General features: G+C 46.4%; 1 protein-coding gene across 1 annotated transcript in view; it reads left to right on the top strand.

Moving 5' to 3' along the window:
- The window catches only part of LOC147733265 (sperm-specific sodium:proton exchanger-like), a 4,638,748-nt gene that overhangs the window by 4,513,059 nt on the left and 102,060 nt on the right, over window positions 1-23,629 (top strand). The window lies entirely within an intron of this gene.

Below are 23,629 nucleotides of genomic sequence, written 5' to 3'. Positions count from 1 at the left end.
TAATTGTTAATTAATGTTTAATTGGTAATAAATTAATTTTTAATTTTTAATTAATGTTTATTAATTGATTAATTGATAATTATGTTAATTTTATTAATTTCTTTTCCGTAGCAGGTTGTGGGTTTATAGAGGAATAGGGTGGGAAGTAATTTAATTATAATTAAGTAAATGATTTTAATTTATTTATTGGTATTGAGTTGTAATTTATTGTTAATGAATTGTTAATTGGTAATTAATTTGTATTAATAGGTAATTCATTTTAAGAACTAATATTTATTTGAATTTTTAATTGATTAATTATTACATAATATTAAATTGGTAATTACTTTTAATTAATTTTTCATTGGTATTGATATTTAATTTATTGTTATTAATATATTAAATCTTTACTTTCCCTACTGTTAAACTCACTTGAGTGGGAATAGTAATTTTTACTCCAACGCTATTCAACGCTTTCCCTACTGTTGCACTCTCTGGAGTGGGAATTGTAATTTTTACCCCTACACTATCCAACGCTTTCCCTACTGTTGCACTCCCTGGAGTGGGAATAGTAATTTTTACCCTCACGCTATCCAACGCTTTCTCTACTGTTGCACTCTCTGGAGTGGGAATAGTAATTTTTTCCCTCCCGCTATACAAAGCTTTCCCTACTGTTGCACTTACTGGAGTGGGAATAGTAATTTTTACCTCTACGCTATCCAACACTTTCCTTACTGTTGCACTCACTGGAGTGGGAATAGTAATTTTTACCCCTACGCTATCCAACGCTTTCCCTACTGTTCCACTCACTGGAGTGGGAATAGTAATTTTTACCCTCCCGCTATCCAACGCTTTCCCTACTGTTGCACTCTCTGGAGTGGGAATAGTAATTTTTACCCCTACGCTATACAATGTTTACCCTACTGTTGCACTCACTGGAGTGGTAATAGTAAATTTTACCCTCCCGCTATCCTACGGAAAAAATATTGATATTTTTTATTAATATTATGTTAATATATATATATATATATATATATATATATATATATATATATATATATATATATATATATATATATATATATATATATATACATATATATGTTTTAAAAAATAACATTGTATGTTTTTTTATAACTTAAATTAATTATTTAATAATTTTAAGGTTATTTAAGTATTTTTAAGTATGTTTTAGTTAATTATATTTATTATTTCATTAATTTTAAATTACTATTAAGACATTTTAAAAAAATCGATATTTTGACTAACTATATTTTTCAATATGATTCAATATTTTTGTACTCACCTGTTTGTAGATAGGAATTAGATATTTTTGCATTCTATAATATTTCCTCGATATTTTGGTAATTCTATATTTTTGTATTCGATATTATGTCAGTGATCCGATTAACCTGGTTTCTCAGTTCCCACAGAACTTCAAGTTTAATTTTTTTAGGAATGAATGCTGAAGGAGCTCAACTATGACTGCGAACTGGCTCACTTCAATTTATGTCTGCCCAGGGGCTCACAGCATTGGAGCTCAGCTGCATATTTGGAAGAGCCAAGCTTTGTCTGCCCATGTATGTGGGAACTCCACTTCAGCTCAATTAAAGAAATTACCTATGGGTACACAGTCTCTACTCTATCTGTGTATGGGTTCAGCACTATGTATGCAGGAACTTGACTGCATATGTGTTTGAGCTCAGCTCTATATGCAGAGGAGTTAGTTCTGCTCTACAAAATGATGAGGTCCGTTAGTGTAGAGCTCTAAGTGTTCAGCCTATCTCTAGAAGAACAACTAACTTCTTCTTCTTAAATAAATATTAGAAATGAGCTTCTTGATACCAAACAGACTTCACCCTTTTCAATGGTGATTTGTTTAATTGACTTCGCGCCGCAAGAGTTTGAACACATGGTGCTGATCTCTATTTACCTTGTCTTTTTACCTACCTCTCAATGGAACACCCTCTTCCTTCCCAAAGTGCACTTTGTTGTGAACGTCCTCTTGTTGTTCATTGCTTTTATGTCCTTTTGGTCTACAGTTGTAGTGAGTAAATCTAGTAATGGTGGGGAAGATCAAGATGAGACAGACAAGGAGACAATGTTACTATGAAACAAGACAGAGGTGAAATGTATGGGGGGAAAGGGGTAGGTTGAGACAAATAAAAAGGGAGGTTGAAAGGAACAGGTGAAAAGGCAGCAACATGTGGAGAGAGAGTAGGCCTGATTAGAAAAGCAAAGTTAAAGGAAAAACATAACATTTGATCACTTGACTCTGAGCACCAAGTTTGAGCTTTAAAACAGGTGGATTCTGAAAAGGTGGGAATCAGGTGGACCTCTGAAGTGGATGTGTCAACATACAGTTCTACACATACTGGTTTGGATCCTATGAAATGCGAATGTGTCTTGGATTTGGGGCAGCCACCATTCTCCCTTTGTCTCAAAGTTTTCCATCCACCAACTGCCACTTGTAGAGACGGTATGGATGATCAAGAGGTAGAACAAATAAGGCTAGAGCAGTCTGGAAATTACCATGCTGCTGTGGCAGAAAGCTATGGTGAGAGAAGCGCCGGGTGCTGTCTATTTACAGTATCATTCTGATCTGGCTCTTCAGTCTGTTATATGTCTGTACACCAAACAAAAGAGGGCATGAGGCAAACAAGAACCTTTTGGGAGGTGAACTCTGGGATATCTGAGGGGCTTATTTAAACTATGAACCCCTAATACATGCACAATCCATTTTATTTAGCTGACATACTGCACATGCCTCAGACAACAAAATATAGGGCATATTCTCAAGAATGTGTGATAATCAATGCAAAAGTAACTTAACGCAACTCCCAATATCACAGTCTGTCGCGGGAAACTTACGTTGTGTTAATCAAGTAACCAAGATTCACAACATGGGGGTACTATGCAATAATCACAAGATAACGAGTCAAATGGCCGCGTAAAAATCAATGCCATGCCACAAAAATGCGAAACACGAACACAAAAAAAAAGCTGCAATGAGGCCAAGAGCGATACAAAAAGCTGAGAAAACCAGCGGCACGCCTGCAAATCCCAAGCGTTCAGTGGGAAAATGCACTATAAAAGCAGAACAAGAAAACACACCAGAAACAATCCAAAGTGCGCAGCAACATGGCTGTACCCTGACGGAGCGCAGAGGCTAACATGAACCCCACAAGTCCCACAGACCACCAGCAAGGTACAAGAGGGTCGTCGGGGAAGACCAGGGAGAAGATGGAGAGGAAGACAGGGTGCAGTCCACAGGAAAACAAGACAAGCGTCATGGAGGCAACAGAACACTACCATCAACTGACCCACAATCAGACTACCTGGAATGCATCCGGAGTGTCGAGGTGGCCAATGGAGGAGGCCAAAAGGTGCTGGCATGACTTAAAAACCTAAACCAGGCACAAACCTGCTGCCAACAGGAAGGCAGCAACAGCAACAGGAGGTGGGAGTCCTGCGCCACAGGATGAGCCGGAGGAAATGGAATCCAGTCATCAGTGTGGAGACGGTGCAAGGAGGTGGGAGTACAGGCACAGTTCGAGAGGACCTAACACAACAACAACAGGGTGAGTAATGAACAGGGACCTGAGGTACTGGAGAGACGGCCACAATGGCACACATGCACCATCAAGTATTGCACACTGCACACCCACAATGACCCAGGACCATGTCCCTCATCCCTGTGGCACACTGCAGCACACACACATAACAATCACAGCACATCCCATGACAATGTGGCCCAAAGTGCAACACCGACACTGCCTGAACAGGGGGCACAACTGGGCCCGCTCATGTGCAGAAACATGCCACTCATATTAGTCAGAGAAGGGAACTGTGAGATGCATATGCACAGGTACAACCTCACATCCGTCATGTAGATCCAATGTCTACTCTCCCCCCAATTTGCCAGCACCCCCAAACAGTCATAATGTAGTTGTCACACAGTCTGCATGTCAACAAGAACAATGAGCAAACATAAATGTCAACACAATGTCAACATGCATCCCCCCTTCACATTGCAGAGGGACAAGAAACACCTTCGACAGGTCAGACCAGACAACCCATCAGTGATGCCCGAGACGACCACCACACCTTCGATACCGATGCCCTACAGCAGCTCATGGACATCTCAGGCAACCCATGCAGCCCACCCCCAGAGCAGGGCAGCTAAGCCACATAGAGAAGACCCCAGCCCATGCACAGACCACACAGCAGAAAGCAACCACAACGATGGCTCGCTCACAACACTTCACCCAGGTACACATCTCATTCCAATGCCAGGTGTCAGAATGCCCAAAGGAGGTGGCCCAACAGGTGCGGGTGGGATCAGAGCTCATGGAAGCCGAACAACATCACATATCACATACAAGGGTGTCCAAGTCCCATCAGGGACCACCGACACCCCACAAAGGAGGCTTAGACTGTGAGAGATACACATGCAACTGCACATGTCCTGCAATGAACCACACCCAAAGCCACAGAATCATCATTCACACACCCCCACTATGGACCTCCGTACGACTGCCCAGCCCACGGCTCGTATCCATTAAGTGGCTGAAGACAAAGCTACATCTCCATGGTCTTACCCACTGTTTGCGTCTGCTGTACACAGCACAATATACTGTCGCAGGGCCCAGGGTCCAGGGTCCTCATGCATACAACAAGACCACAGGGAGACACGCATATATCATGTTGAACTGGCTACAGCACGTGCGCCCGGCCCCTTTATTGGCAGGCCCACATGTAAAGTGACGCCGGTGTTGGATGTGTGTGAGGTGTGTAGAAGCCAGCCCAGAAGGAGTGCTTGGTGCTGGCAACAACTTGAACAGTAATCACCAGTGCAATGGAAACAGAAAACACCTATAACAGAGTCAAGTGCTGAGAAACATGGAGGGACCTGGAGCAAGTACAGAGGTCACCTAACATACAAACAGAAGTGTCTGTGACTTGCAGTACACTGAGGTTGGGGCACTAGAGCTGAGCGCACTCATGTGATGAAAATTACGAGGATTGTGTCCCTTCCAGATATTCCTGATGCAGGCGCAGTTGGGTGTGTTAGACCTGCATCATCTTCCACATCAATGTCCCAGGTCTCCCACACTCCCTGAGTTGACATTGCTGTGCAACGTCTCCACAGCACAAAACTCAATCACTGACGGTCCATGGGTTGCAGTGCACTGAGTTAGTGGCACCTGGAGTGCTGAACAGGATAACAGGCAGATGATGGCATCCACGACAGGTGTGAGCAACTTAGTTAGTCTGTCAGGACCACTATTTCCACTCTGACGGATTACTGTTGGAGGTGGTCATGGCACTAGTGGCATGTGCCTCCTGCGCTGATGCCACATCCGGACCCATCAGGACTCGATTTGATGTGTGATCCCTGGTGGACCGCAGATGAGGCCAGAGGCAGCGGACAGCACGGGGTCACAGACCCTAAGGCCATCTTCTCAGAGGACATCAAATATTGAATCAAACAGAGTCACTGCCTTGAGCTGCACAGAGTTGGTGGCCCCGGATGCACAGCGGTGGGCACAGGCACCCTGCCACAGGACAGTGACTTGCGGTGCACTGAGGTAGGGCCACGTGGACTGGGTGGGTCCTCATCGATGTTGAAGGTGAATGTGGTGGAGGGTTGAGGGGGACAGTGGAAGGTGTCCTCCAGGGCATGATGCGGAAGGTCTGATTTTATACAGAAACAGCAGCCTTATTTCCAGAACCAATTCAGTATCAGCTAAATGAGGATATAAAACTACCCCTTAGTCCATGGACTCAGAAGCCACCAATGTACCACCAGAGAGTGTCCATGTCTGTCGGGGAACAGACTTAGTGGCACCGGGGCTGCAAGGATATGCAGTCTGCGATGGTGCAGGTACACTGATATGGACTCCTCCATCGCTAAATCAAGACTCTGCGACCTACTGGACTGCTGTGTAGGCCGGAGGCAGTTGTCAACAGTGGCTCACAGCCATGTTTCGTTGGCTCGAAATGCACAGAGTCAGTGACTCCAGGGCAGTTGTCGGTAGTGTTCGATCACCTCCGTAAAGATGATCCTATTCCCTCTGGACTGCAACGCATCATTTTTTTACGCCTCTCCTTGCGTGCAATGATATGTATTCTGCCTTTGAAAAATCGATGTTCAGTTCCAAATCTGTGACGTTCTCGTGTGCAGCGTACGCCAAGAGCAGTAGTCTGTGTGTGCCTACATACACGTGTTGTTGTAATGCTATGCACAAACTTGGTGGCACCACATCGAAGGGAGTATAGGGACATAAACTCTGCCTTAAATAATGTACTTGGCCATGGTGTAATCAAGACTCAGTTCCAAATGTGTGACCTACTAGTGCGCTGTGCATTTCGGGGGAGTAAGTCAATGAGTAAGGAGTACTGGGGGCCTGTCTTGCGGAGGCCATGGTCGTCTGAGGTGACTGCCATGGTTGCGGGCATCGGCCTTGGAAATTGCACAGGCACGTGATGGGCCCTCTACGACACATGCAGAGGTCGGAAGGTGGGCATTGAGGCCTGGTTGCGCTGGGGCAGGCAGGACTGGTTCAGGAAGCAGCGTCCTGGGGTGCAGCAGGCGCACATGATCTCTGGCGTCTCCACTCACGGCGTGGGCGTCGTGCTTGGGTGCAAGGAGCCCCCTCGCAGAGACGTTGGGCATTCCGGAAGAGGACCATGCCCAGAGTTATGTGCCTTTTATTCACACCCCTACACTGGCCTGGCATATGCCGGGACAGTCCACTCTGCTCACGCTTACGAGGGGGGCGCAACAAGCTACATTCCGGCAATCTTCCCCACTGGCTGGGGTGACATGGTTGTGTCCACTGTCCACTACACTCCAAACACCAGCTATGCATGTCGACATGGATATGTGTGTGGTCTGCATCCTGCACACTTGGCATTGTGTACAGTCTCATTCATGGGTCAGTTGCCTGTTTCGGACATGCCTGGTCCCCACTTCTTCCAACATTATACTATTGTGTTGCTGATGTGCCATGCCGTGGATATCTGATGTACATGGCTGAGCCAAGTTCCAACAGTGAGTTGTGCTGTTGTGTCTGGTGGGTGTTCATGTTGTATGTGAGCTTGCGATGTGTGCATTCCCAGTGTTGTGAGTTGCATGATTGTGGAGCTGAGGTATGTGATGTGTGCATTTGGTATTGCATTAAAGTGGGGAGCGCAGGATCCACACTCCACTCCCAGATGCACTGCGTTACTGGATATTTAATCCAACCAGCTAGTCATCATTTCACGTTATTCAAAGATTCATCCATTTTCATCCGCGTTTTGTCTGAAGTTATTTCTTTCATTTTCAAATCCACATCCATAACATAATGTGCTTTGGTAACTTCTCATATTTCCGTATGCCCATCAGAGCCGCTTCCGAAATAAGATCCAAGTAGAACTGGTAGTTCGGAGCAGCATTTCTTTTATTACAAACCCAATGCATTTCGGGCTGTCAAATCAGCCCTTTGTCAGGGGTCACTGCAAATTAATAGATTCAAAGAAAACCATCAATGCCTGATTACAGCGTTGTCAACAGTACACCCTATCCGTTACGTTTCAGCTCAATGAAATTCACCCTTGTGTCGAAAACATAATTTGAAGTCCGTTAAAAAACCTCATTAGAAGTCCATTAAAAAACCTACACCCCATGATTATCCCCCCACAAAGAAAACCTACGTGCCCTGTTGTTTTAGTAGTGCCACCCACCTTGTACATAATACACTCTATTGAACTCCTTTTTCCCCGTTCAATTAAATGTCATTCTTGCTCCATAATCCACTGAATGAACTTTCTGTAAACTTTAAACATATGCGAGTGCAGACCCTCATAATACCTCCCTTCTCTCATATTCATCCCTCTCTTCCGATCAAGACGGGGACATCCCCATTACTCTACACACAGCATGAAAACGAACCTCGATTTGAAAATGAAAGAAATAACTTCAGACAAAACGCGGATGAAAATGGATGAATCTTTGAATAACGTGAAATGATGACTAGCTGGTTGGATTAAATATCCAGTATCCACATGTATATGGGACCCCCTCTTAGAGTACTTTAAGGCTAGGGAAAAGAGGGGAACACAATTACAAAACAGAGACTAATTCCCTCATGGCCTGAATTACTTTACAATTGTCAACATTTCTACTAACAAGAAAGTCTTTCAAAACATGGTGACCATTCTATTTTTTCTTTTTATATTCTTTTTACAAAATATTATTTTTTACTGTATTTCTCCAAGTTCATCATGATCATTTCACATAAAAGGTAATGCATTCATTTAATTAACAATGCGTATATGAACAATAAAACAACATACAGAGAACATGTCTTATTCACTCTCACCAGTGCCTCATACATACACTCTCATACACTCTCATACACTCCACATTCTATCTTTATTCTGTGTCTAAGGAGTGTCCCCGGAAGCTTGTTTCCTTTCCAGTAAAAGAATTGGCTTAGTAGTTTGGTCTGCCCTGTTCCCATGATGCACTGGGCCAGGGTGATGGATCAAGCCCCGATCTGTTGACTGGGTACGAGTATTCTGCTTAATTCAGATGCTCTGTCCATCACCACCCCTTTTTCTGAATCGTTTTGTCCACCATAAGCGTGGTAGGGTATGCTCAGACATGAGTCCCTTGCTCACTGCACCATCAGGATTCAAGCAAGCCGGGCCGAAGATGGCTGTAATGCCAGAAACCGGTCCCCGGAAGCTTGTTTCCTTTCCAGTAAAAGAATTGGCTTGGTAGTTTGGTCGCCCCTGTTCCCATGATGCACTGGGACAGGGACAGACTAATTTGCATGTAGCCAGGTTCTGAGCTGGGATGGTGCTTTGAGCTAAAAAACGGTGATGAATAAAGCCCTGATCTGTTGACTGGGTACGAGTATTCTTCTTAATTCAGATGCTCTGTCCATCACCACCCCCTTTTTCTGAATCGTTTTGTCCACCATAAGCGTGGTAGGGTATGCTCAGACATGAGTCCCTTGCTCACTGCACCATCAGGATTCAAGCAAGCCGGGCCGAAGACGGCTGTAATGCCAGAAACCAGTCCCCGGAAGCTTGTTTCCTTTCCAGTAAAAGAATTTGCTTGGTAGTTTGGTTTGCCCTGTTCCCATGATGCACTGGGCCAGGGACAGACTAATTTGCATGTAGCCAGGTTCTGAGCTGGGATGGTGCAGTGAGCTAAAAACAGTGATGGATCAAGCCCTGATCTGTTGACTGGGTACGAGTATTCTGCTTAATTCAGATGCTCTGTCCATCCCCACCCCCTTTTTCTGAATCGTTTTGTCCACCATAAGCGTGGTAGGGTATGCTCAGACATGAGTCCCTTGCTCACCGCACCATCAGGATTCAAGCAAGCTGGGCCGAAGACAGCTGTAATGCCCGAAACCGGTCCCCGGAAGCTTGTTTCCTTTCCTATAAAAGAATTGGCCTGGTAGTTTGGTCTGCCCTGTTCCCATGATGCACTGGGCCAGGGACAGACTAATTTGCATGTAGCCAGGTTCTGAGCTGGGATGGTGCAGTGAGCTAAAAAACGGTGATGGATCAAGCCCTGATCTGTTGACTGGGTACGAGTATTCTGCTTAATTCAGATGCTCTGTCCATCACCACTCCCTTTTTCTGAATCGTTTTGTCCACCATAAGCGTGGTAGGGTATGCTCAGATGTGAGTCTCTTGCTCACTGCACCATCAGGATACAAGCAAGCCGGGCCGAAGACGGCTGTAATGCCGGAAACCGGTCCCCGGAAGCTTGTTTCCTTTCCAGTAAAAGAATTGGCTTGGTAGTTTGGTCTGCCCTGTTCCCATGATGCACTGGGCCAGGGACAGACTAATTTGCATGTAGCCAGGTTCTGAGCTGGGATGGTGCAGTAAGCTAAAAAACGGTGATGGATCAAGCCCTGATCGGTTGACTGGGTACGAGTATTCTGCTTAATTCAGATGCTCTGTCCATCACCACCCCCTTTTTCTGAATTGATTGAAAAAGAACAACGTAAGAGCATTCATGCGAAAGCATCAGAAATGAAAAATAAGGAACTGAAAGAAATTATAGAGAGAAAAAATGGGGAGCGTCATTTACAGGTAAATGGCTAATACGCTGTTCGTAGACCTCTTTATCCTATTCTTTTTTTTCTAAAACCTTTATATAACATTCTCAACCAGATACAAACACGGGCCTACAACCCCCAGGGCTGGCCGCTAAGCAATTACAACACAGTACTACAGTGAAAACTTCAGACCCAGCCTCCCGGGGGCATAATTGTTACTCCCACAGTACTTACTGGTTGGAAGACCTACCAAATTGAAATCAGGATACAAAAGGTTTCATTTTATAATATAAGAAAGAAGGATCAGGTGCCATACAATATCTCAAGCTACAAAGTGGGGGCGAGCGAAATAGCAATGTGTCCATAGGTACTCCATTTTCATGTAAAGCAGTGGCGTTTAAGCAAACGACACCCAGGATAAACAGGCATACTATTACGATTCGCGCCAGCAGTTATGCCCACCCCTTGGCCCTGAAACATCGCGAGAGTTGAGGCACAGATGTGAAATTGAGATGGACCTAACAAGGAACCCATTACACTGACCCGGAAAAGGAGAAAAGAAAAGGCCTAGGAAAGATAAGAAAAGAAAAAGGCCATAGAAACAAAGAAAAACATAAAACCCATCCCCAACCCCCCACCCTGCACCCCTACAGATGACTACGGCCTACCCCCCTAGCAGCGTGCCTGTCGCCCACAAACCGAAACCCGAAATATAGAAGAAATAGAGACAAAAGTAGAAGAAAATAAACCCCACCCGAAGAGGGGAAATGGAGGAGGGCTTTATACAACGCACTCCCGGTCTCCCGCCCTCGACCCAACCAACCCCGCCCCGGACTCCGTTAAGTCAAAACAATCCCGTTAACCACAATATCACAGTAAACCACCCAGAAAACAGTCTCAGCCTTGGCCCCGTCGATAAAATTTACGAAGTCCGTAAGGGAAAGAAAGCCCCGTCCTCAAAATGTCAAATAATACACAAAAAGTAGTAGAACAGGGGTCCACAGATGAAAAAAGGACTGCAGGTCCCGAAGTAGTCGGCTGGTACCAACGGTGCCCCTCCCCGTCTCCGAAGCCAGTCTTCCTCCCATCCGCCATCTTGAGAGACGGACTGGGGAGGGGGTTCGACACAGTCCAAAACAGTTCACAGTCCCAATTAAAAGGAACCGAAGTGGGGGCAGCATTCAAGTGTTCCGACAGTTGCAAAACCGGGGATCCCAACTGATTATTTGAGTCACAAAGCACAGTACTTTCGGGTAGTTCCACTGCGATGGGGGCGAATAGAGCTTCCAGCGCCGGGGCTAAATACGCCGCCGGGGCGTCAATTGGAAAGCGAGCTGGCCGCCGGGTCTCGGGCGTCAAGTCAGGGTCCGGTCTCAATCCTTTGATTCCATCCGCCGCCAACAACAGGCTGCAGGTCCGAGCTTTAACCGTCTCCTGAAGTGTCACAAGGGCCTCTAGCACCGTCCGCAATGACGGGTCACTCTGAGCCTGCTCAGTCAGCCCCCATTTTCCTCCAGGCATGGTGATCCCACGGAGAGGCGCCTTCTCCGGGGCACGATTTAGGCGGAGCGGGTATTAGTCATGAGGGATAAACTGTTAGCGTGCAGTAGCGCGTAGTGAGGCTCCAACCCAAGGGGCGCCGGCGGTATGAATGCCGGACCCCCGGACCTGGACCCCCGCAACCCAGCACAGCGCGTCTTCGTCACCTCACCTCCTATAGAGCAGCAGGCAGCAGACGGTAGCAAAGCAATTCCGAAATTTCGAATGTTCCAGAGACCGGACTCAACCGCTACCAGCAGTCCGTTGTTGTTCAACTCGAACCCGGCAAGGCCAGCACTCGAGACCCCGGCTTCTCGGCTAGGTTAGGCCTCAAATCAGTACTCAATGTTACTTCGCTTCACGATATCGGAGAAGCTCCGGGAGCACCTCATTGAAGTGCAAAACAGGTCACACACACGGATCCCGGGCAGGAAATCAGGATAGATGGCAGGATATTAGAGCGTAGGAAGGAGGTCAGCGGAGCCGGGAGACTATGCGGCCATCTTGGTTGGTGTCGTGGCTCCTCCTCCTTTATCCTATTCTTAATAAACCCCAAGATGATTCTCTCTTATTAGATAGTTGTCCACCTCTGCATACTCTTCCTTCTGCTCCTTATGGGTCAGATGAGGACTCTCCTTCAGACCAGGACAAAGCTCGAGAAAGTCGCTCGATGTTATCTGCTGGGCGTGCGTCTCACATTTGACCTGCTGCTCGTAAAGCCGTTCAAAGTACAATCACTGCCTCTGAACTTCTAGATAGTATACAAGGTTGTGAGGAAAGGGAGCAAATATATTTTACCGACACATTTGCTGCAGAGGTTATTGAACGGTTTAGGAAATATTCGGTAGAAATGGAGCCCGATGATGTAGCAAATGATTGTAAGCAACTATGTGAAGGTCTTTTTTTCTTCTCTCAGGTGACTGACATAATCAGACGTTTGGTTAAACTGCGTATTGTAGCATTCCATTTGAGAGAGGAGAAAAAAGCAGCAGACGCAACTGCACAAACATCCCAGATCAGCATGGCATGAGCTTCGACTCCCGAAACAGATAAGAATGTTGTAATTAATGTGAAACCCATGTGGGAAGCCGCACCTTTATATGTTCCTCCTAAGGGAGCGGGTACAAGTGATGATAAGACTTCACAGAAACAAAGGGTTATTTTATTCATAATTGGGTTTACACTCCTTGGAATAGAGCAGATGTCATGGCTCTTAATACTGCATTACCTGATCCGCGAAAGAATCCAGCAGCCTTTTACGAGGAAGTTGAGGGTGCTATTGGCTCTTGTACTATGACTTTGCCTGATATTGATCTGTTTTTTGGACTGATTTTACCGCCTGATATGTGGGGAACTGTGCGTAAAGTTGATGATCGCACAACATATGGAGCATTATGGAAAGATTTAGAGCAATTAGATGAAGAAAGAGAACCTGCACAGAAACCATGTCAGTTAATATTAAATCTTCCGGCAGCTATATTAGTTAAGTTAACCCCTTCCATGCTCATGACGGAACGGTTTCGTCATGAACCGATAGGCTCATTAGAACCTTCAGCACAGCACGAAAATTCGCGCCGCGCTGAAGGGGTTAAAGACGATAATTCCCCTAAAAAGATAGATTGGACAGTGTTAGCGTCTTGCAAGCAAAAGGCAGATGAATCCGTTTCTGACTTCTTCACCTGCTTTGAAGAAGCATTCCATGATTTTAGTGGCCAGTTATTGACAGATGACACGGGTAGACATCTGCTCGTGGATAAATATGTCGCAAACCTTTTGCCAGGAATAGCTAGTCGTCTAAAGGCCAGCAAGAGTTCATGGACTACCTCTTCTCCGGTTGCTCTTTTAACTAGGGCTCAGTATTATGAACGACAGGAATTTAAAGCTAAAGGTAGTATGGATAAAAAGACTAAAGAATTAAAAAACGAAGATTATGTTGGCTCATGCTTATGGTCCGCCTTCTAGAGGTAATAATAGAGGTGGGCGAGGATCTTATGGTTCGTCTCTTCCTTCTTACTCGTTCGAATTTGTCTGTTGATCAGAGTGCGTACTGCAATAAATTTGGACATTGGGCTAATGAGTGTCCAGCATTGCATGCTCAGCAGTATCCACGTGGTCGGGAACAAATGCGAAATCGTTCAGGAAACTCAGGGCCTAGAGGAGGCACAGATAATCGTGCTAGGTTTGATGCTAATACACGTGGACAGGATGGGTTTAACGCTTTTGATAGACGGAATCAGTATCAAATGGCTGATTATATGCCGTCTGATTTAAATGATTCTGATTATGCATAGGATTGCCTAGGATGGGGTGAGGAATCAGTCGAAGTTCCAGAAAATCAGAAGGGTCCGTATATTACAGCACATTTTGGGTTCTTCTGATTAGTTTCTGGGTGATACAGGAGCTACTTGTAGCGCCTTATCTAAACACTGGGGGGCATATTATCAAGCCTGTGCGCTAAAATTATCGCCGCTTTATCGGCCGAAAACGGCCGATAAAGCGGCGATAATGGGCTTGATAATATGCTCTGTGGAATTCCAATCGAAGCCCATGTTAGATGTCTTCACATCTAACATGTGCTTCGATTGGAATTCCATAGAGCATATTATCAAGCCCATTATCGCCACTTTATCGGCCGTTTTCGGACGATAAAGCGGCAATAATTTTAGCGCACAGGCTTGATAATATGCCCCTTGGTTCCTAGGGCTCCCCTGTCTGGCTTAACTATTACATCAATAGTTTGCAATGGAACACCTTCCCTTAGCCCACTATCACAACCACTTGCATTCCATGTTGATAACTTTACTGCTCCAAGTCAGTTTTTGCTTTCTCCAAACACACCAGATAATATTGTGGGTCTTGATATACTCAAATATTTCAGGGCTATGATACGATGTTCTCCGGAAGGAGTACCGGTTATTTTGAATGACAACTACCCAGTGATTGAGAGATTCTTTATTGTTAAAGAGGACATTGCATTAGCTTCACTCCCTAGTACCTTGTGGGCTACTTCAGACACCGATGTAGGGCAAATGGTTATTCCGCCAGTGCTTAATAGTGTCAAGGAGGGTGCTTCATTGCCAAGACTACCTCAGTATAAAATGTATCGAAGGAGAAGAAGCACTTAAACGCATTGTACATAATTTGATTAAAGTGGGGTTGTGGAAGAAGTTCCTTACAATGTTTGCAATAGTCCGATTCTTCCCATTTTGAAAAAAGATACTGACACTAGGATTTAAAGATTCATCATTGATTTGAGAGAAGTTAATACGATTGTAGTACCGCAGTACCCTGTGGTTTCTGACATAACTTCATTGCTTACCCTAGTCCCTCCAACAGCAACTCCTTTTTTTGTAATCGATCTGAAGAATGCTTTCTTCTCGATTCCTATTCATCCTGATAGCCGATATTTGTTCGGTTTCACTTTGAATAATCGATCATACAGATTTTGTAGAGTTCCACAAGGATACACTGAGAGTCCGAGTATTTATAGTCATGCCTTAAAACAACAACTTGATTCCTCTACTTTGTCTGAAGGAGTGGCTCTCATACAATATGTCGACGACATCTTGTTGGCAGCAGATACGCTGAGCAGTTTGAAAAATGTACTTTGCCTCTACTTTCTTTTCTTGCTACACACAACCATTAAGTATCACGGAAGAAATTGCAATATTGTAGACCGAAGGTTAGCTACTTAGGTCACCTTCTGTCTAAGGAGGGTCGTGCACTTACACCAGATCGCAAACAAGCAATTTTAGACACACCCGTACCTTCCACCCAGAAAGATATCTGTGCATTCATTGGTTTGACCTCGTTTTGCAGGCAATGGATATTGGGTTTTTTACACATTGTTAAACAACTGCTAGCGCTTTTGACTAAAGACACTCCGATCCCCCTTCCATGGACAGATAAATGTCAGAATGCTTTCCGTCAATTAAGACAAGCTCTTTGCTCTGCACCAGTGTTAGGCACACCAGACTACATGAATGCTTTTACACTCTATGTACCCGAGAAAGATGAGTGTGCATTGTCAGTTTTAGTACAGACACACGGTGACAAGCAGCGCCCCTGTGCATATTTTTCTGCAGTTCTTGATCCTGTTGTCCGTGCATTGCCTGGGTGCTTCCGTTCAGTTGCAACGAGAGCTGTGTCCATACACCAGAGTGAAGGGATAGTGTTGTCACATAAACTGTTGGTGCTAGTACCCCATGCGGGTGATGCCCTCTTGAATCAGACTAAGACGCAGCACTTAACTAGTGCTCGTTTGACTGGATGCGAACTGACACTGTTAGCCCCTCACATTACACTAAAGCGGTGTGCAACACTCAACCCAGCTACTTTGTTGCCATTTCCTGTGACTGAGTCTCAATCAAAAGAGCCTCATGAAGGGCGTGGCTTCCGGCCGTGGAAAATGGCCACCTAGTCCGAGAGCTCCGGAGTAACAGCAGCCCTTAAACATCAATCCGCACATTTATCCGCTAAACTGGGGCTTCCCGAGGGGCTCCTCCGCCTTCGGAACCCGAACGGCACACATTGATGCCCCAGTGCTTCCAAACCGAAGCCCGCTTCAGAAGTTATCCGCGCCGGACTGTGCGAGGCCTGGCAGAGCCTGTGAGACCGGGGACTCAGTTGGCTACAGAAGCTGGCGGCGGCCTCATAGACAAGGGCGCATGCCTGCACGACTCTCCTACCACCTCTGCTCCTTCCTGTGATTGCTTCCCTGGCTGGCGGGACCCTGCTGCGAGAGGCAGAAAATTGGCCAACGTCATCCATTGGACTCTCTGCCTTGCGGGAGACGTCTCTCCGACCTCGCCCATCACCTCTGGCCCATCGACTCACCCTCTCGCGAACCCTCTCGCCTCCACCCCGCTACAACAGCTTGGGACTGGAACGCTGAGAATATTGAGAGAGTGTGTTCGGTTTACCCAATAGCTCCACCGACTTCACAACTGGCACACACCCTACAACCCATGGTGAAATGGCGGGCAGAGGGCCCAGAAACCAGACTGTTCAGGCGAAATTGGACAAGTATGCATACGAAAAGGGATCGCATACGACGCCACCTCACGGCAAAGCGCAGGAGGGTGACGGAGGGAAGAAGGTAACATTGGAGGACATCATGAAGGCACTAGCAAATGTCCAGACGACGGTCGGAACGATCTCTACGGATGTATCCCTGCTGCGGGCGGACCTCCACAAAATGGCGGACAGAGTAAAAGACGTGGAGATAGTGGCAAAATCCCTGGTCCAAGACACCTCGGACCTCCAAGTATCAGTGGCCTGCCTGGAAAAGGATAACAAGCTGCTTATGGACAAACTGGATGACCAGGAAGGGCGCGCTAGACGGACAAATGTCAGAATTATTGGCATTCCGTAATCGGAAGGGAACCAGGCAATTGACCTTTATGTTGAAGACCTGATAAAAACTAAGCTACAGCCCAAGACACTCTCGCATTTCTTTTCAGTTGAGCATGCTCATAGAGTGCCTGGCGGAAGGCCGAAACCGGGGGCGTCTCTGAGACCTGTACTAGCACGTCTTTTTAACTTTAGGGATCGCTACGTAATTTTGCAAGCGGCAAGAATCTCCCCCCCTGTTCGGATCTTGAACTCGACACTCTTCTTCTTTCCGGATTATACTGCAGCCGTCTCTCGGAGACGTCATAGTTTCTTTAAGGTTAAAAGACTGCTGCGGACGCAAGAATTGCCATATTCCATGCTATTTCCAGCAAGGCTGAGGGTAATGGCTGAAGGGAAAACATGGTTCTTCAACACGCCGGAGACAACCCTCGAATGGCTGGAGGGATGGTGTCCAGCACACAAAAAGGACCGGAGACCAGGATCACACCGCCCGAGAGGGGGTAGACTTCCCAGAAGATATGGGCCCCGGGGATCAGGATTCCCACCGTGTGCTACATCCTGAAGAAGAGTAGGGATGACCAAGCTGCAGACAATACTTTAGAATGGAAAGTAAGGCACTATGAACGCTGACAATCGAGCTGCCTTGAAGTTCTGGACTAGGGGGGGGGCCTAAGGGACTCCAAAAGGCTACTGCCTCAAAGGACTCTCCTCCGACACACAAGTATTGCAGTTCTAGGAGGGACAATAAAGCACTCTGGAAAGTTGGGGTGGCGGGCAGTTCTAGGTTCGCCTGGCAGGGAGGCAGGGAGGGTGGGTGGGATGCAGGATGGGAAGGTAACTTATGCTACAGCTTTTGTTATGTATACAACTGTTTCTTGTTTGTTTGTTCGACTCACTCTGGTTCTGACAGCACTATGGGACAACACTTTGGCACTATGGGCCACACGCAACTCTATATTCTCGATCCACCTCACTGCACACAATAATTGGCGGGTCACCTGCACAATGTACCTTACTATAGATGATGGCTGAAGCTGCTTCGCATGAGCCGCAGGCTCATCGGACAACTCTCACCCTTCTTACCTGGAATGTCAGGGACCTGGGAGATAAAGTGAAAAGAGGCCTAGTACTGCAATACCTGAAACGCTGTGGCCCTGCAGTGGTCTTCCTGCAGGAGATGCACCTGGTTGGGTCTGCGGTTCGAGCTATGGATAGATGGGGTTACCAGATGATGGCCCATGCAGACTTCTCCTCGGCCAGGGGTACGGGGATTCTTATTAGGAAAAACTTCCCATTAGCGGTGCAGTAAACACGAGTTGAAGAACAGGGCCGCTTCGCGACGCTGACCTGTCCCTGGGAAGGAAGGTTATTCAATTTGGTCTCTGTATACATACCGCCTGCACTCCATACACAATCCCATTCAGCTCTACAACGTTTCTATTGACACTCCCAGAGGCGACACTCCTAATGAGGGCGACTTCAACAACTTGATAGGTGGCTTACAGGACAGATTCCCTACTAGGCCTGAAACTCAGAGTGGGCGACGTCTTCTCGTTCTCACAGATACCCTAGGGCTTACAGACAGCTGGACATTCAAGCACCCGAATGAGACACAGTACACCTTCTACTCAGCAGTACATAAATCTCTCACACGTATCGATTATTTCCTGGTGTCAGCAGAGGCACTGCAGGGTATAGAGGAGGTCACTATTCGCCCCAGAGGCATATCGGATCACTCCCCAATAATTCTTAAATACACCTATCATCAGGTCTGCCGAAGGCGCATGTTCCCGGTACATGCTAGCTTCCTCCAGATTCCACCCATTCAGTCAACCCTCACACGTACCACTAAACAATTCTTCCAAGAAAACCAGGGCTCGGTGAACTCACCCAGTACGCTCTGGGAGGCGTATAAAGTGGTCCTCCGGGGACAAGCTATGGCATCCATTCTGGGACACAAACAAGACCACAGGGGAGGGTTGAACGAGGCCAAGTTACATTGACTTTGGGTCTTGGTACCCCTCCTTTCACTCTTTTAATAAGGCAGTTAGCCACAAGAATAAAGTTGACTTAGTGGACTAAACTAACCTTTTTTAAATACACTTTCCCTTCGCTCACTACTTCACCTTCCCAGGCCCCTCACACGCACTCAACAACGGCAAGGAACAAAAGATCTCCACAAAAGTGTATCACTTTGTGTTACCCGTCAGGCATTGCAGCGCCGGCTTGACGTTGGAGTAGGAAGCCGTTGATGAGGCAAGACAACCATCTTGCGGGATGAAACAAGTCATCCAGCTAATTAGTTGTGTGAGGCTTCCCAGTTCGGACAAGGGACCACTTTGGCTCCCTGACTACTGATTGCACATTCATGCTAGTGTGGCAGAGAGACTACCCTGCCACACTAGCATTACCTCCTGGGGAACTTTGTACATTACTTTGTTGCATGTTCTTAGGACAGGTACACTGGACCCCATAAATATTGTCCTTTTTAGGTCCCCCTCTGTTGTTCACACAAACGGGACTGTCAGGCGGAACTGGACAGCCTCGAGGCTGAACTTACCGTTGCCATTGAAGAGCAGGAGGCCCACCCATCTCCGGGAACTGCCGGTGCGGTTCGCCTAAAACAAACGGAACTTTTGGCCCACCAGAGAGAAATAGCGCTATCCAAGATACAAGCCACTAGACACAGGGTGTATGAAGTGGGAGATAAGGCAGGGAAAATGCTGGCCTGGCTAGATCGGAAAGAGAGAGCACATAAAGTCATTCCACAACTAACCTCTCCTACAGGCTCCCCGGTTTCCGACCCAGATGGCATAGTCAATCTCCTAGCTGACCACTATGAACAAATCTATGCTCCCCGGCAGCCTATTAGACTGCTGAGGCATATGAATATATTAAGGATCTATCAATACCAAAGCTCTCCCCGGAGGCAGCGCTCCTCTTAGAGGCCGACACCACCACCGACGAAGAGCAGACAGCTACCTATGCCTTAGCGTCTGGCAAAGCACTGGGGCCAAATGGGCTCCCAGTTCAAATGCACAAGAGACTGATACAATCGATAGCCCCCTTCTTCCTTAATATGATCTCCGACAGTCTGGAATTAGGATGTCTGCCACGAGATTAAAGGCTAGCCACGATTGTTGCGATCCACAAACCTGGCAGGCCTGAGACGGACTGTGCCTCATACCGTCCGATCTCACTCATTAACGTGGAGCCTAAGATCCTCGCTAAATTACTAGCGTGCGACTCACTCCTCACCTAGCGACATTAGTGTACCCGGACAAATCTGGCTTCATGCCACATCGCAGCACGGCCCTAAATCTTTGACGGCTTCATGCGGTCCTTGCACATGCTTCCTATCTCAAAGACCCTGCTGTCATCCTCTCTCTAGAGGCCACTATGGCGTTCGACACAGTCGAATGGACCTACTTGTTTGCAGTGCTCCAACATATAAGATTTGGTCCCAAATTTTACGCCTGGGTTCGTTTGCTGTACACTAAGCCACTAGCGCATGTTGTCGCAAATGGACACATTTCACAAGATTTCCCACTTGGCCGAGGCACGAGACAGGGATGCCCACTGTCTCCGTTGCTATTCGCACTGATCCTGGAACCACTTGCGATCTGGATCAAATGGGAACCCTCCATCAAGGGGCTCCGGTGGACTGACATATGGGAGGATCGTATATCCCTATATGCGGACGATATTCTTCTGTATCTCACCTCCCCGAAAAAATGAATTCTTGAATTACTGAATGTGTGTGAAAAGTTCGGTAGAGTATCAGTATACAAGATTAACTGGACTAAATCCATTCTGTTTATCCTTTCTGGTCCGCCGCCTAATCTACCTTTGACCTGCCCTTTAAGGGCTACCACAACTGCATTCAAATACCTAGGTATCTACATAACACCAGACCCCGATCAATTCTACAATCTAAATCTCAGCCCCCTATTGGACCATTTCAAACATGATGTGAAGGTATGGCAGACTCTCCCTCTCACGCTTCTAGGAAAGGCAGCATTGTATAAAATGATGGCTCTCCCCCGCTTCCTTTACGTTCTTGAAACTACTCCTTACTTGGTCCCTACACGGTACTTTAAAACGATTGCGTCATCAGTATCCCACCTGCTGTGGGGTGGAGGGCCGCCCCAAATAGCACAAGATAAATTGACTAGGAGTTGGTACGATGGGGGAATTGCACTTCCAAATGTAGAGCTCTACTACTGGGCTGCACATCTTAAGCAGATTAATTTTTGGTTACGCGCCCCACAAACTGAACCTAAGTATCATGCTGACAGACACTCTTTGGAAGGCAGGGGACTGCTGGGTAATCTATACAGCCCCCGTCCACCTTCGGACTTGATAGGCCCAACGCAGCAATCTGTGCAGCTTTGGTACCGGGCCAACAGACGACTCAAATGCTTGAGAACCATCACCCAAATGACACCACTGTGAGATTCAAGTAGGCTGGGTTTCCTCCGAAATAGTAAGGGATTCCAGGCCTGGGATAACATTGGTATTTCAGTGGTAGGAGATTTATGGAAGAAGGTTAGGGTGGTAGACTTCGCCCATCTACAAACACAATATGAAATGTCACAAACAGAGATATTTAGATACCTTCAAGTTAAACATGCGCTTCAATCGGCTATACCGGTTGGCACTGTCCTTGGGGAATCCACTCCTCTTGAGGATAGGCTTTTGACCGAACACATGCAGAAAAGGGCCACTTCCCTCACATACAGAAAGCTAGTTAATAACCTCCCGGACATTACAACTACCCTGAAACAACACTGGGCTGTGGAGGTGGGCCCACTTGATGACTCTGAATGGCAGGAGGCCCTCGCCTCTCCACGTGAAGCAGCCATCCCCTCTAGACTAAAATTGATCCAACTTAAAATATTACATCGTACGTACTATACCAGACCACTCCTACACAAGATAGGAAGAGCTGTGCATAAATTCTGCCTACGTAATTGCGGGGAAGAGGGGACTTTTTTCAACACTATCTGGGAGTGTAGGTTCATATCAATGTACTGGACAGCAGTGATGCGCACGATTTCTAAAAAAATAGGCATCTCCCTGCTGCCGGAGCCTCTGCGTTGCTTACTAAATGTATGGGAGCCAAATGACTTGAACCACCGGCAGCAGGATTGGGTGATGTTGGGCATGCTGATGGCAAAACGCAATGTCGCCAGGCTTTGGGGCTCTGCAGTGTCACCGACATTGAATAGCTGGTGTAAAGATATGGATGGGGCAATGGTAGCGGAGAAGGCTGTATATATTCATTGTGGTTGCCCAAGCAAATGGGGTAAGATATGGGGTGAGTGGAACACGTTCAGGGGTAACATCTGCGAACCACCAAGCACCAATGGGGACGATGAGGAGCTAGACTAATGATAGCTACTTGGATATATGGCTGATGAAGCGATGTGTTCACAATGTCTTGTTTACTACCCGTGATTTTAAATTGAATGTAATTGTGAAAGACCCGCTATTGTGTTTCTATACCTGATGTAACAATCCTATGCAGAACTGTCCTAATTGCTGTGTTATTACAAAATAAAAAAACAATGTAAAAAAAAAAAAGAACCTCATGATTGTATATTCCTTACTGAGGAACAGACAAAGGGTCGCGTCGATTTGCAAGTTACGCCCCTTTCGAATGTAGTTGGGGAACTGTCGGTTGATGGGTCCTGTTTGAAGTCACCAGATGGCACGATCACAGCTGCATATGCAATCACGACACTTGAGACAGTAGTGGAAACAGCTCACATGCCACAGAAGTCGGCTCAAGCAGCTGAACTAATAGCTTTGACACAAGCGTGTGAACTTAGCACTGACTTGTGTGTGAACATCTACATGGATAGCCGCTATGCTTTTGAAGTGGTTCATGATTTTGGCCTACTCTGGAAGGAAAGAGGCTTTCTTACATTCCACAGGATGCAGATAATGCACGGAGAATTAGTACATAATCTCTTGACTGCACTTACATACCCAAAGAAAATTGCTATTATGAAGTGTAGCACACACAAGAAAATCATTGACAAAGTAGGACAAGGCAATGCCTTTGCAGACCGAGTAGCCCGTGAGACTGCGATACAGTGAAGCACTACATCCATGTACGTAGTGAAATTACAAGCTGAGCGTTGGCATGATGCTAGAGAGGAAGTATTGGATATACAGAGATCTGCCTCTGTGAAAGAACTTGAGCAATGGTCTAAAGAAGGAATGTTAGATGATGAGGGCTGTTGGCGTAACAAAGAAATTAATAAGTGGAAATTGCCTGCTGCTTATTTACAGCCTATGGTTCAAATGGCACATGTTGGAGCTCTAGCGATAACGAAATTGCTCACACAAGTTTGGGAGCATCCAGAAATTGCCAGTACAGCGAAAAGAATAGTGCAATCCTGTTTGATTTGTTGGCAGAATAATCCTGGAAAAGGGACACAAACTCCTACAGAGGATTTGCTACACCGACTGCACCTTTGAAGTCTTGCAGATGGATTACATCCAACTTGAACGCTGCAACAATCTCAAATATGTCCTAGTAGTGGTATGTACCTTTAGCAAATGGATAGAGGCATACCTTACAAAGGATAATACAGCTCTCACTACTGCAAAGGTGCTTCTGAAAGAGTTTTTCCCTAGATATGGTGTTTGCAAGCTTTTATGGAGTGACAACGGAC

The sequence above is a fragment of the Lissotriton vulgaris genome, chromosome 2_1 (genome assembly GCF_964263255.1).
Source record: "Lissotriton vulgaris chromosome 2_1, aLisVul1.2, whole genome shotgun sequence".
Lineage (NCBI taxonomy): Eukaryota > Metazoa > Chordata > Amphibia > Caudata > Salamandridae > Lissotriton > Lissotriton vulgaris.
This window is presented reverse-complemented; position numbering and strand designations above follow the sequence as displayed.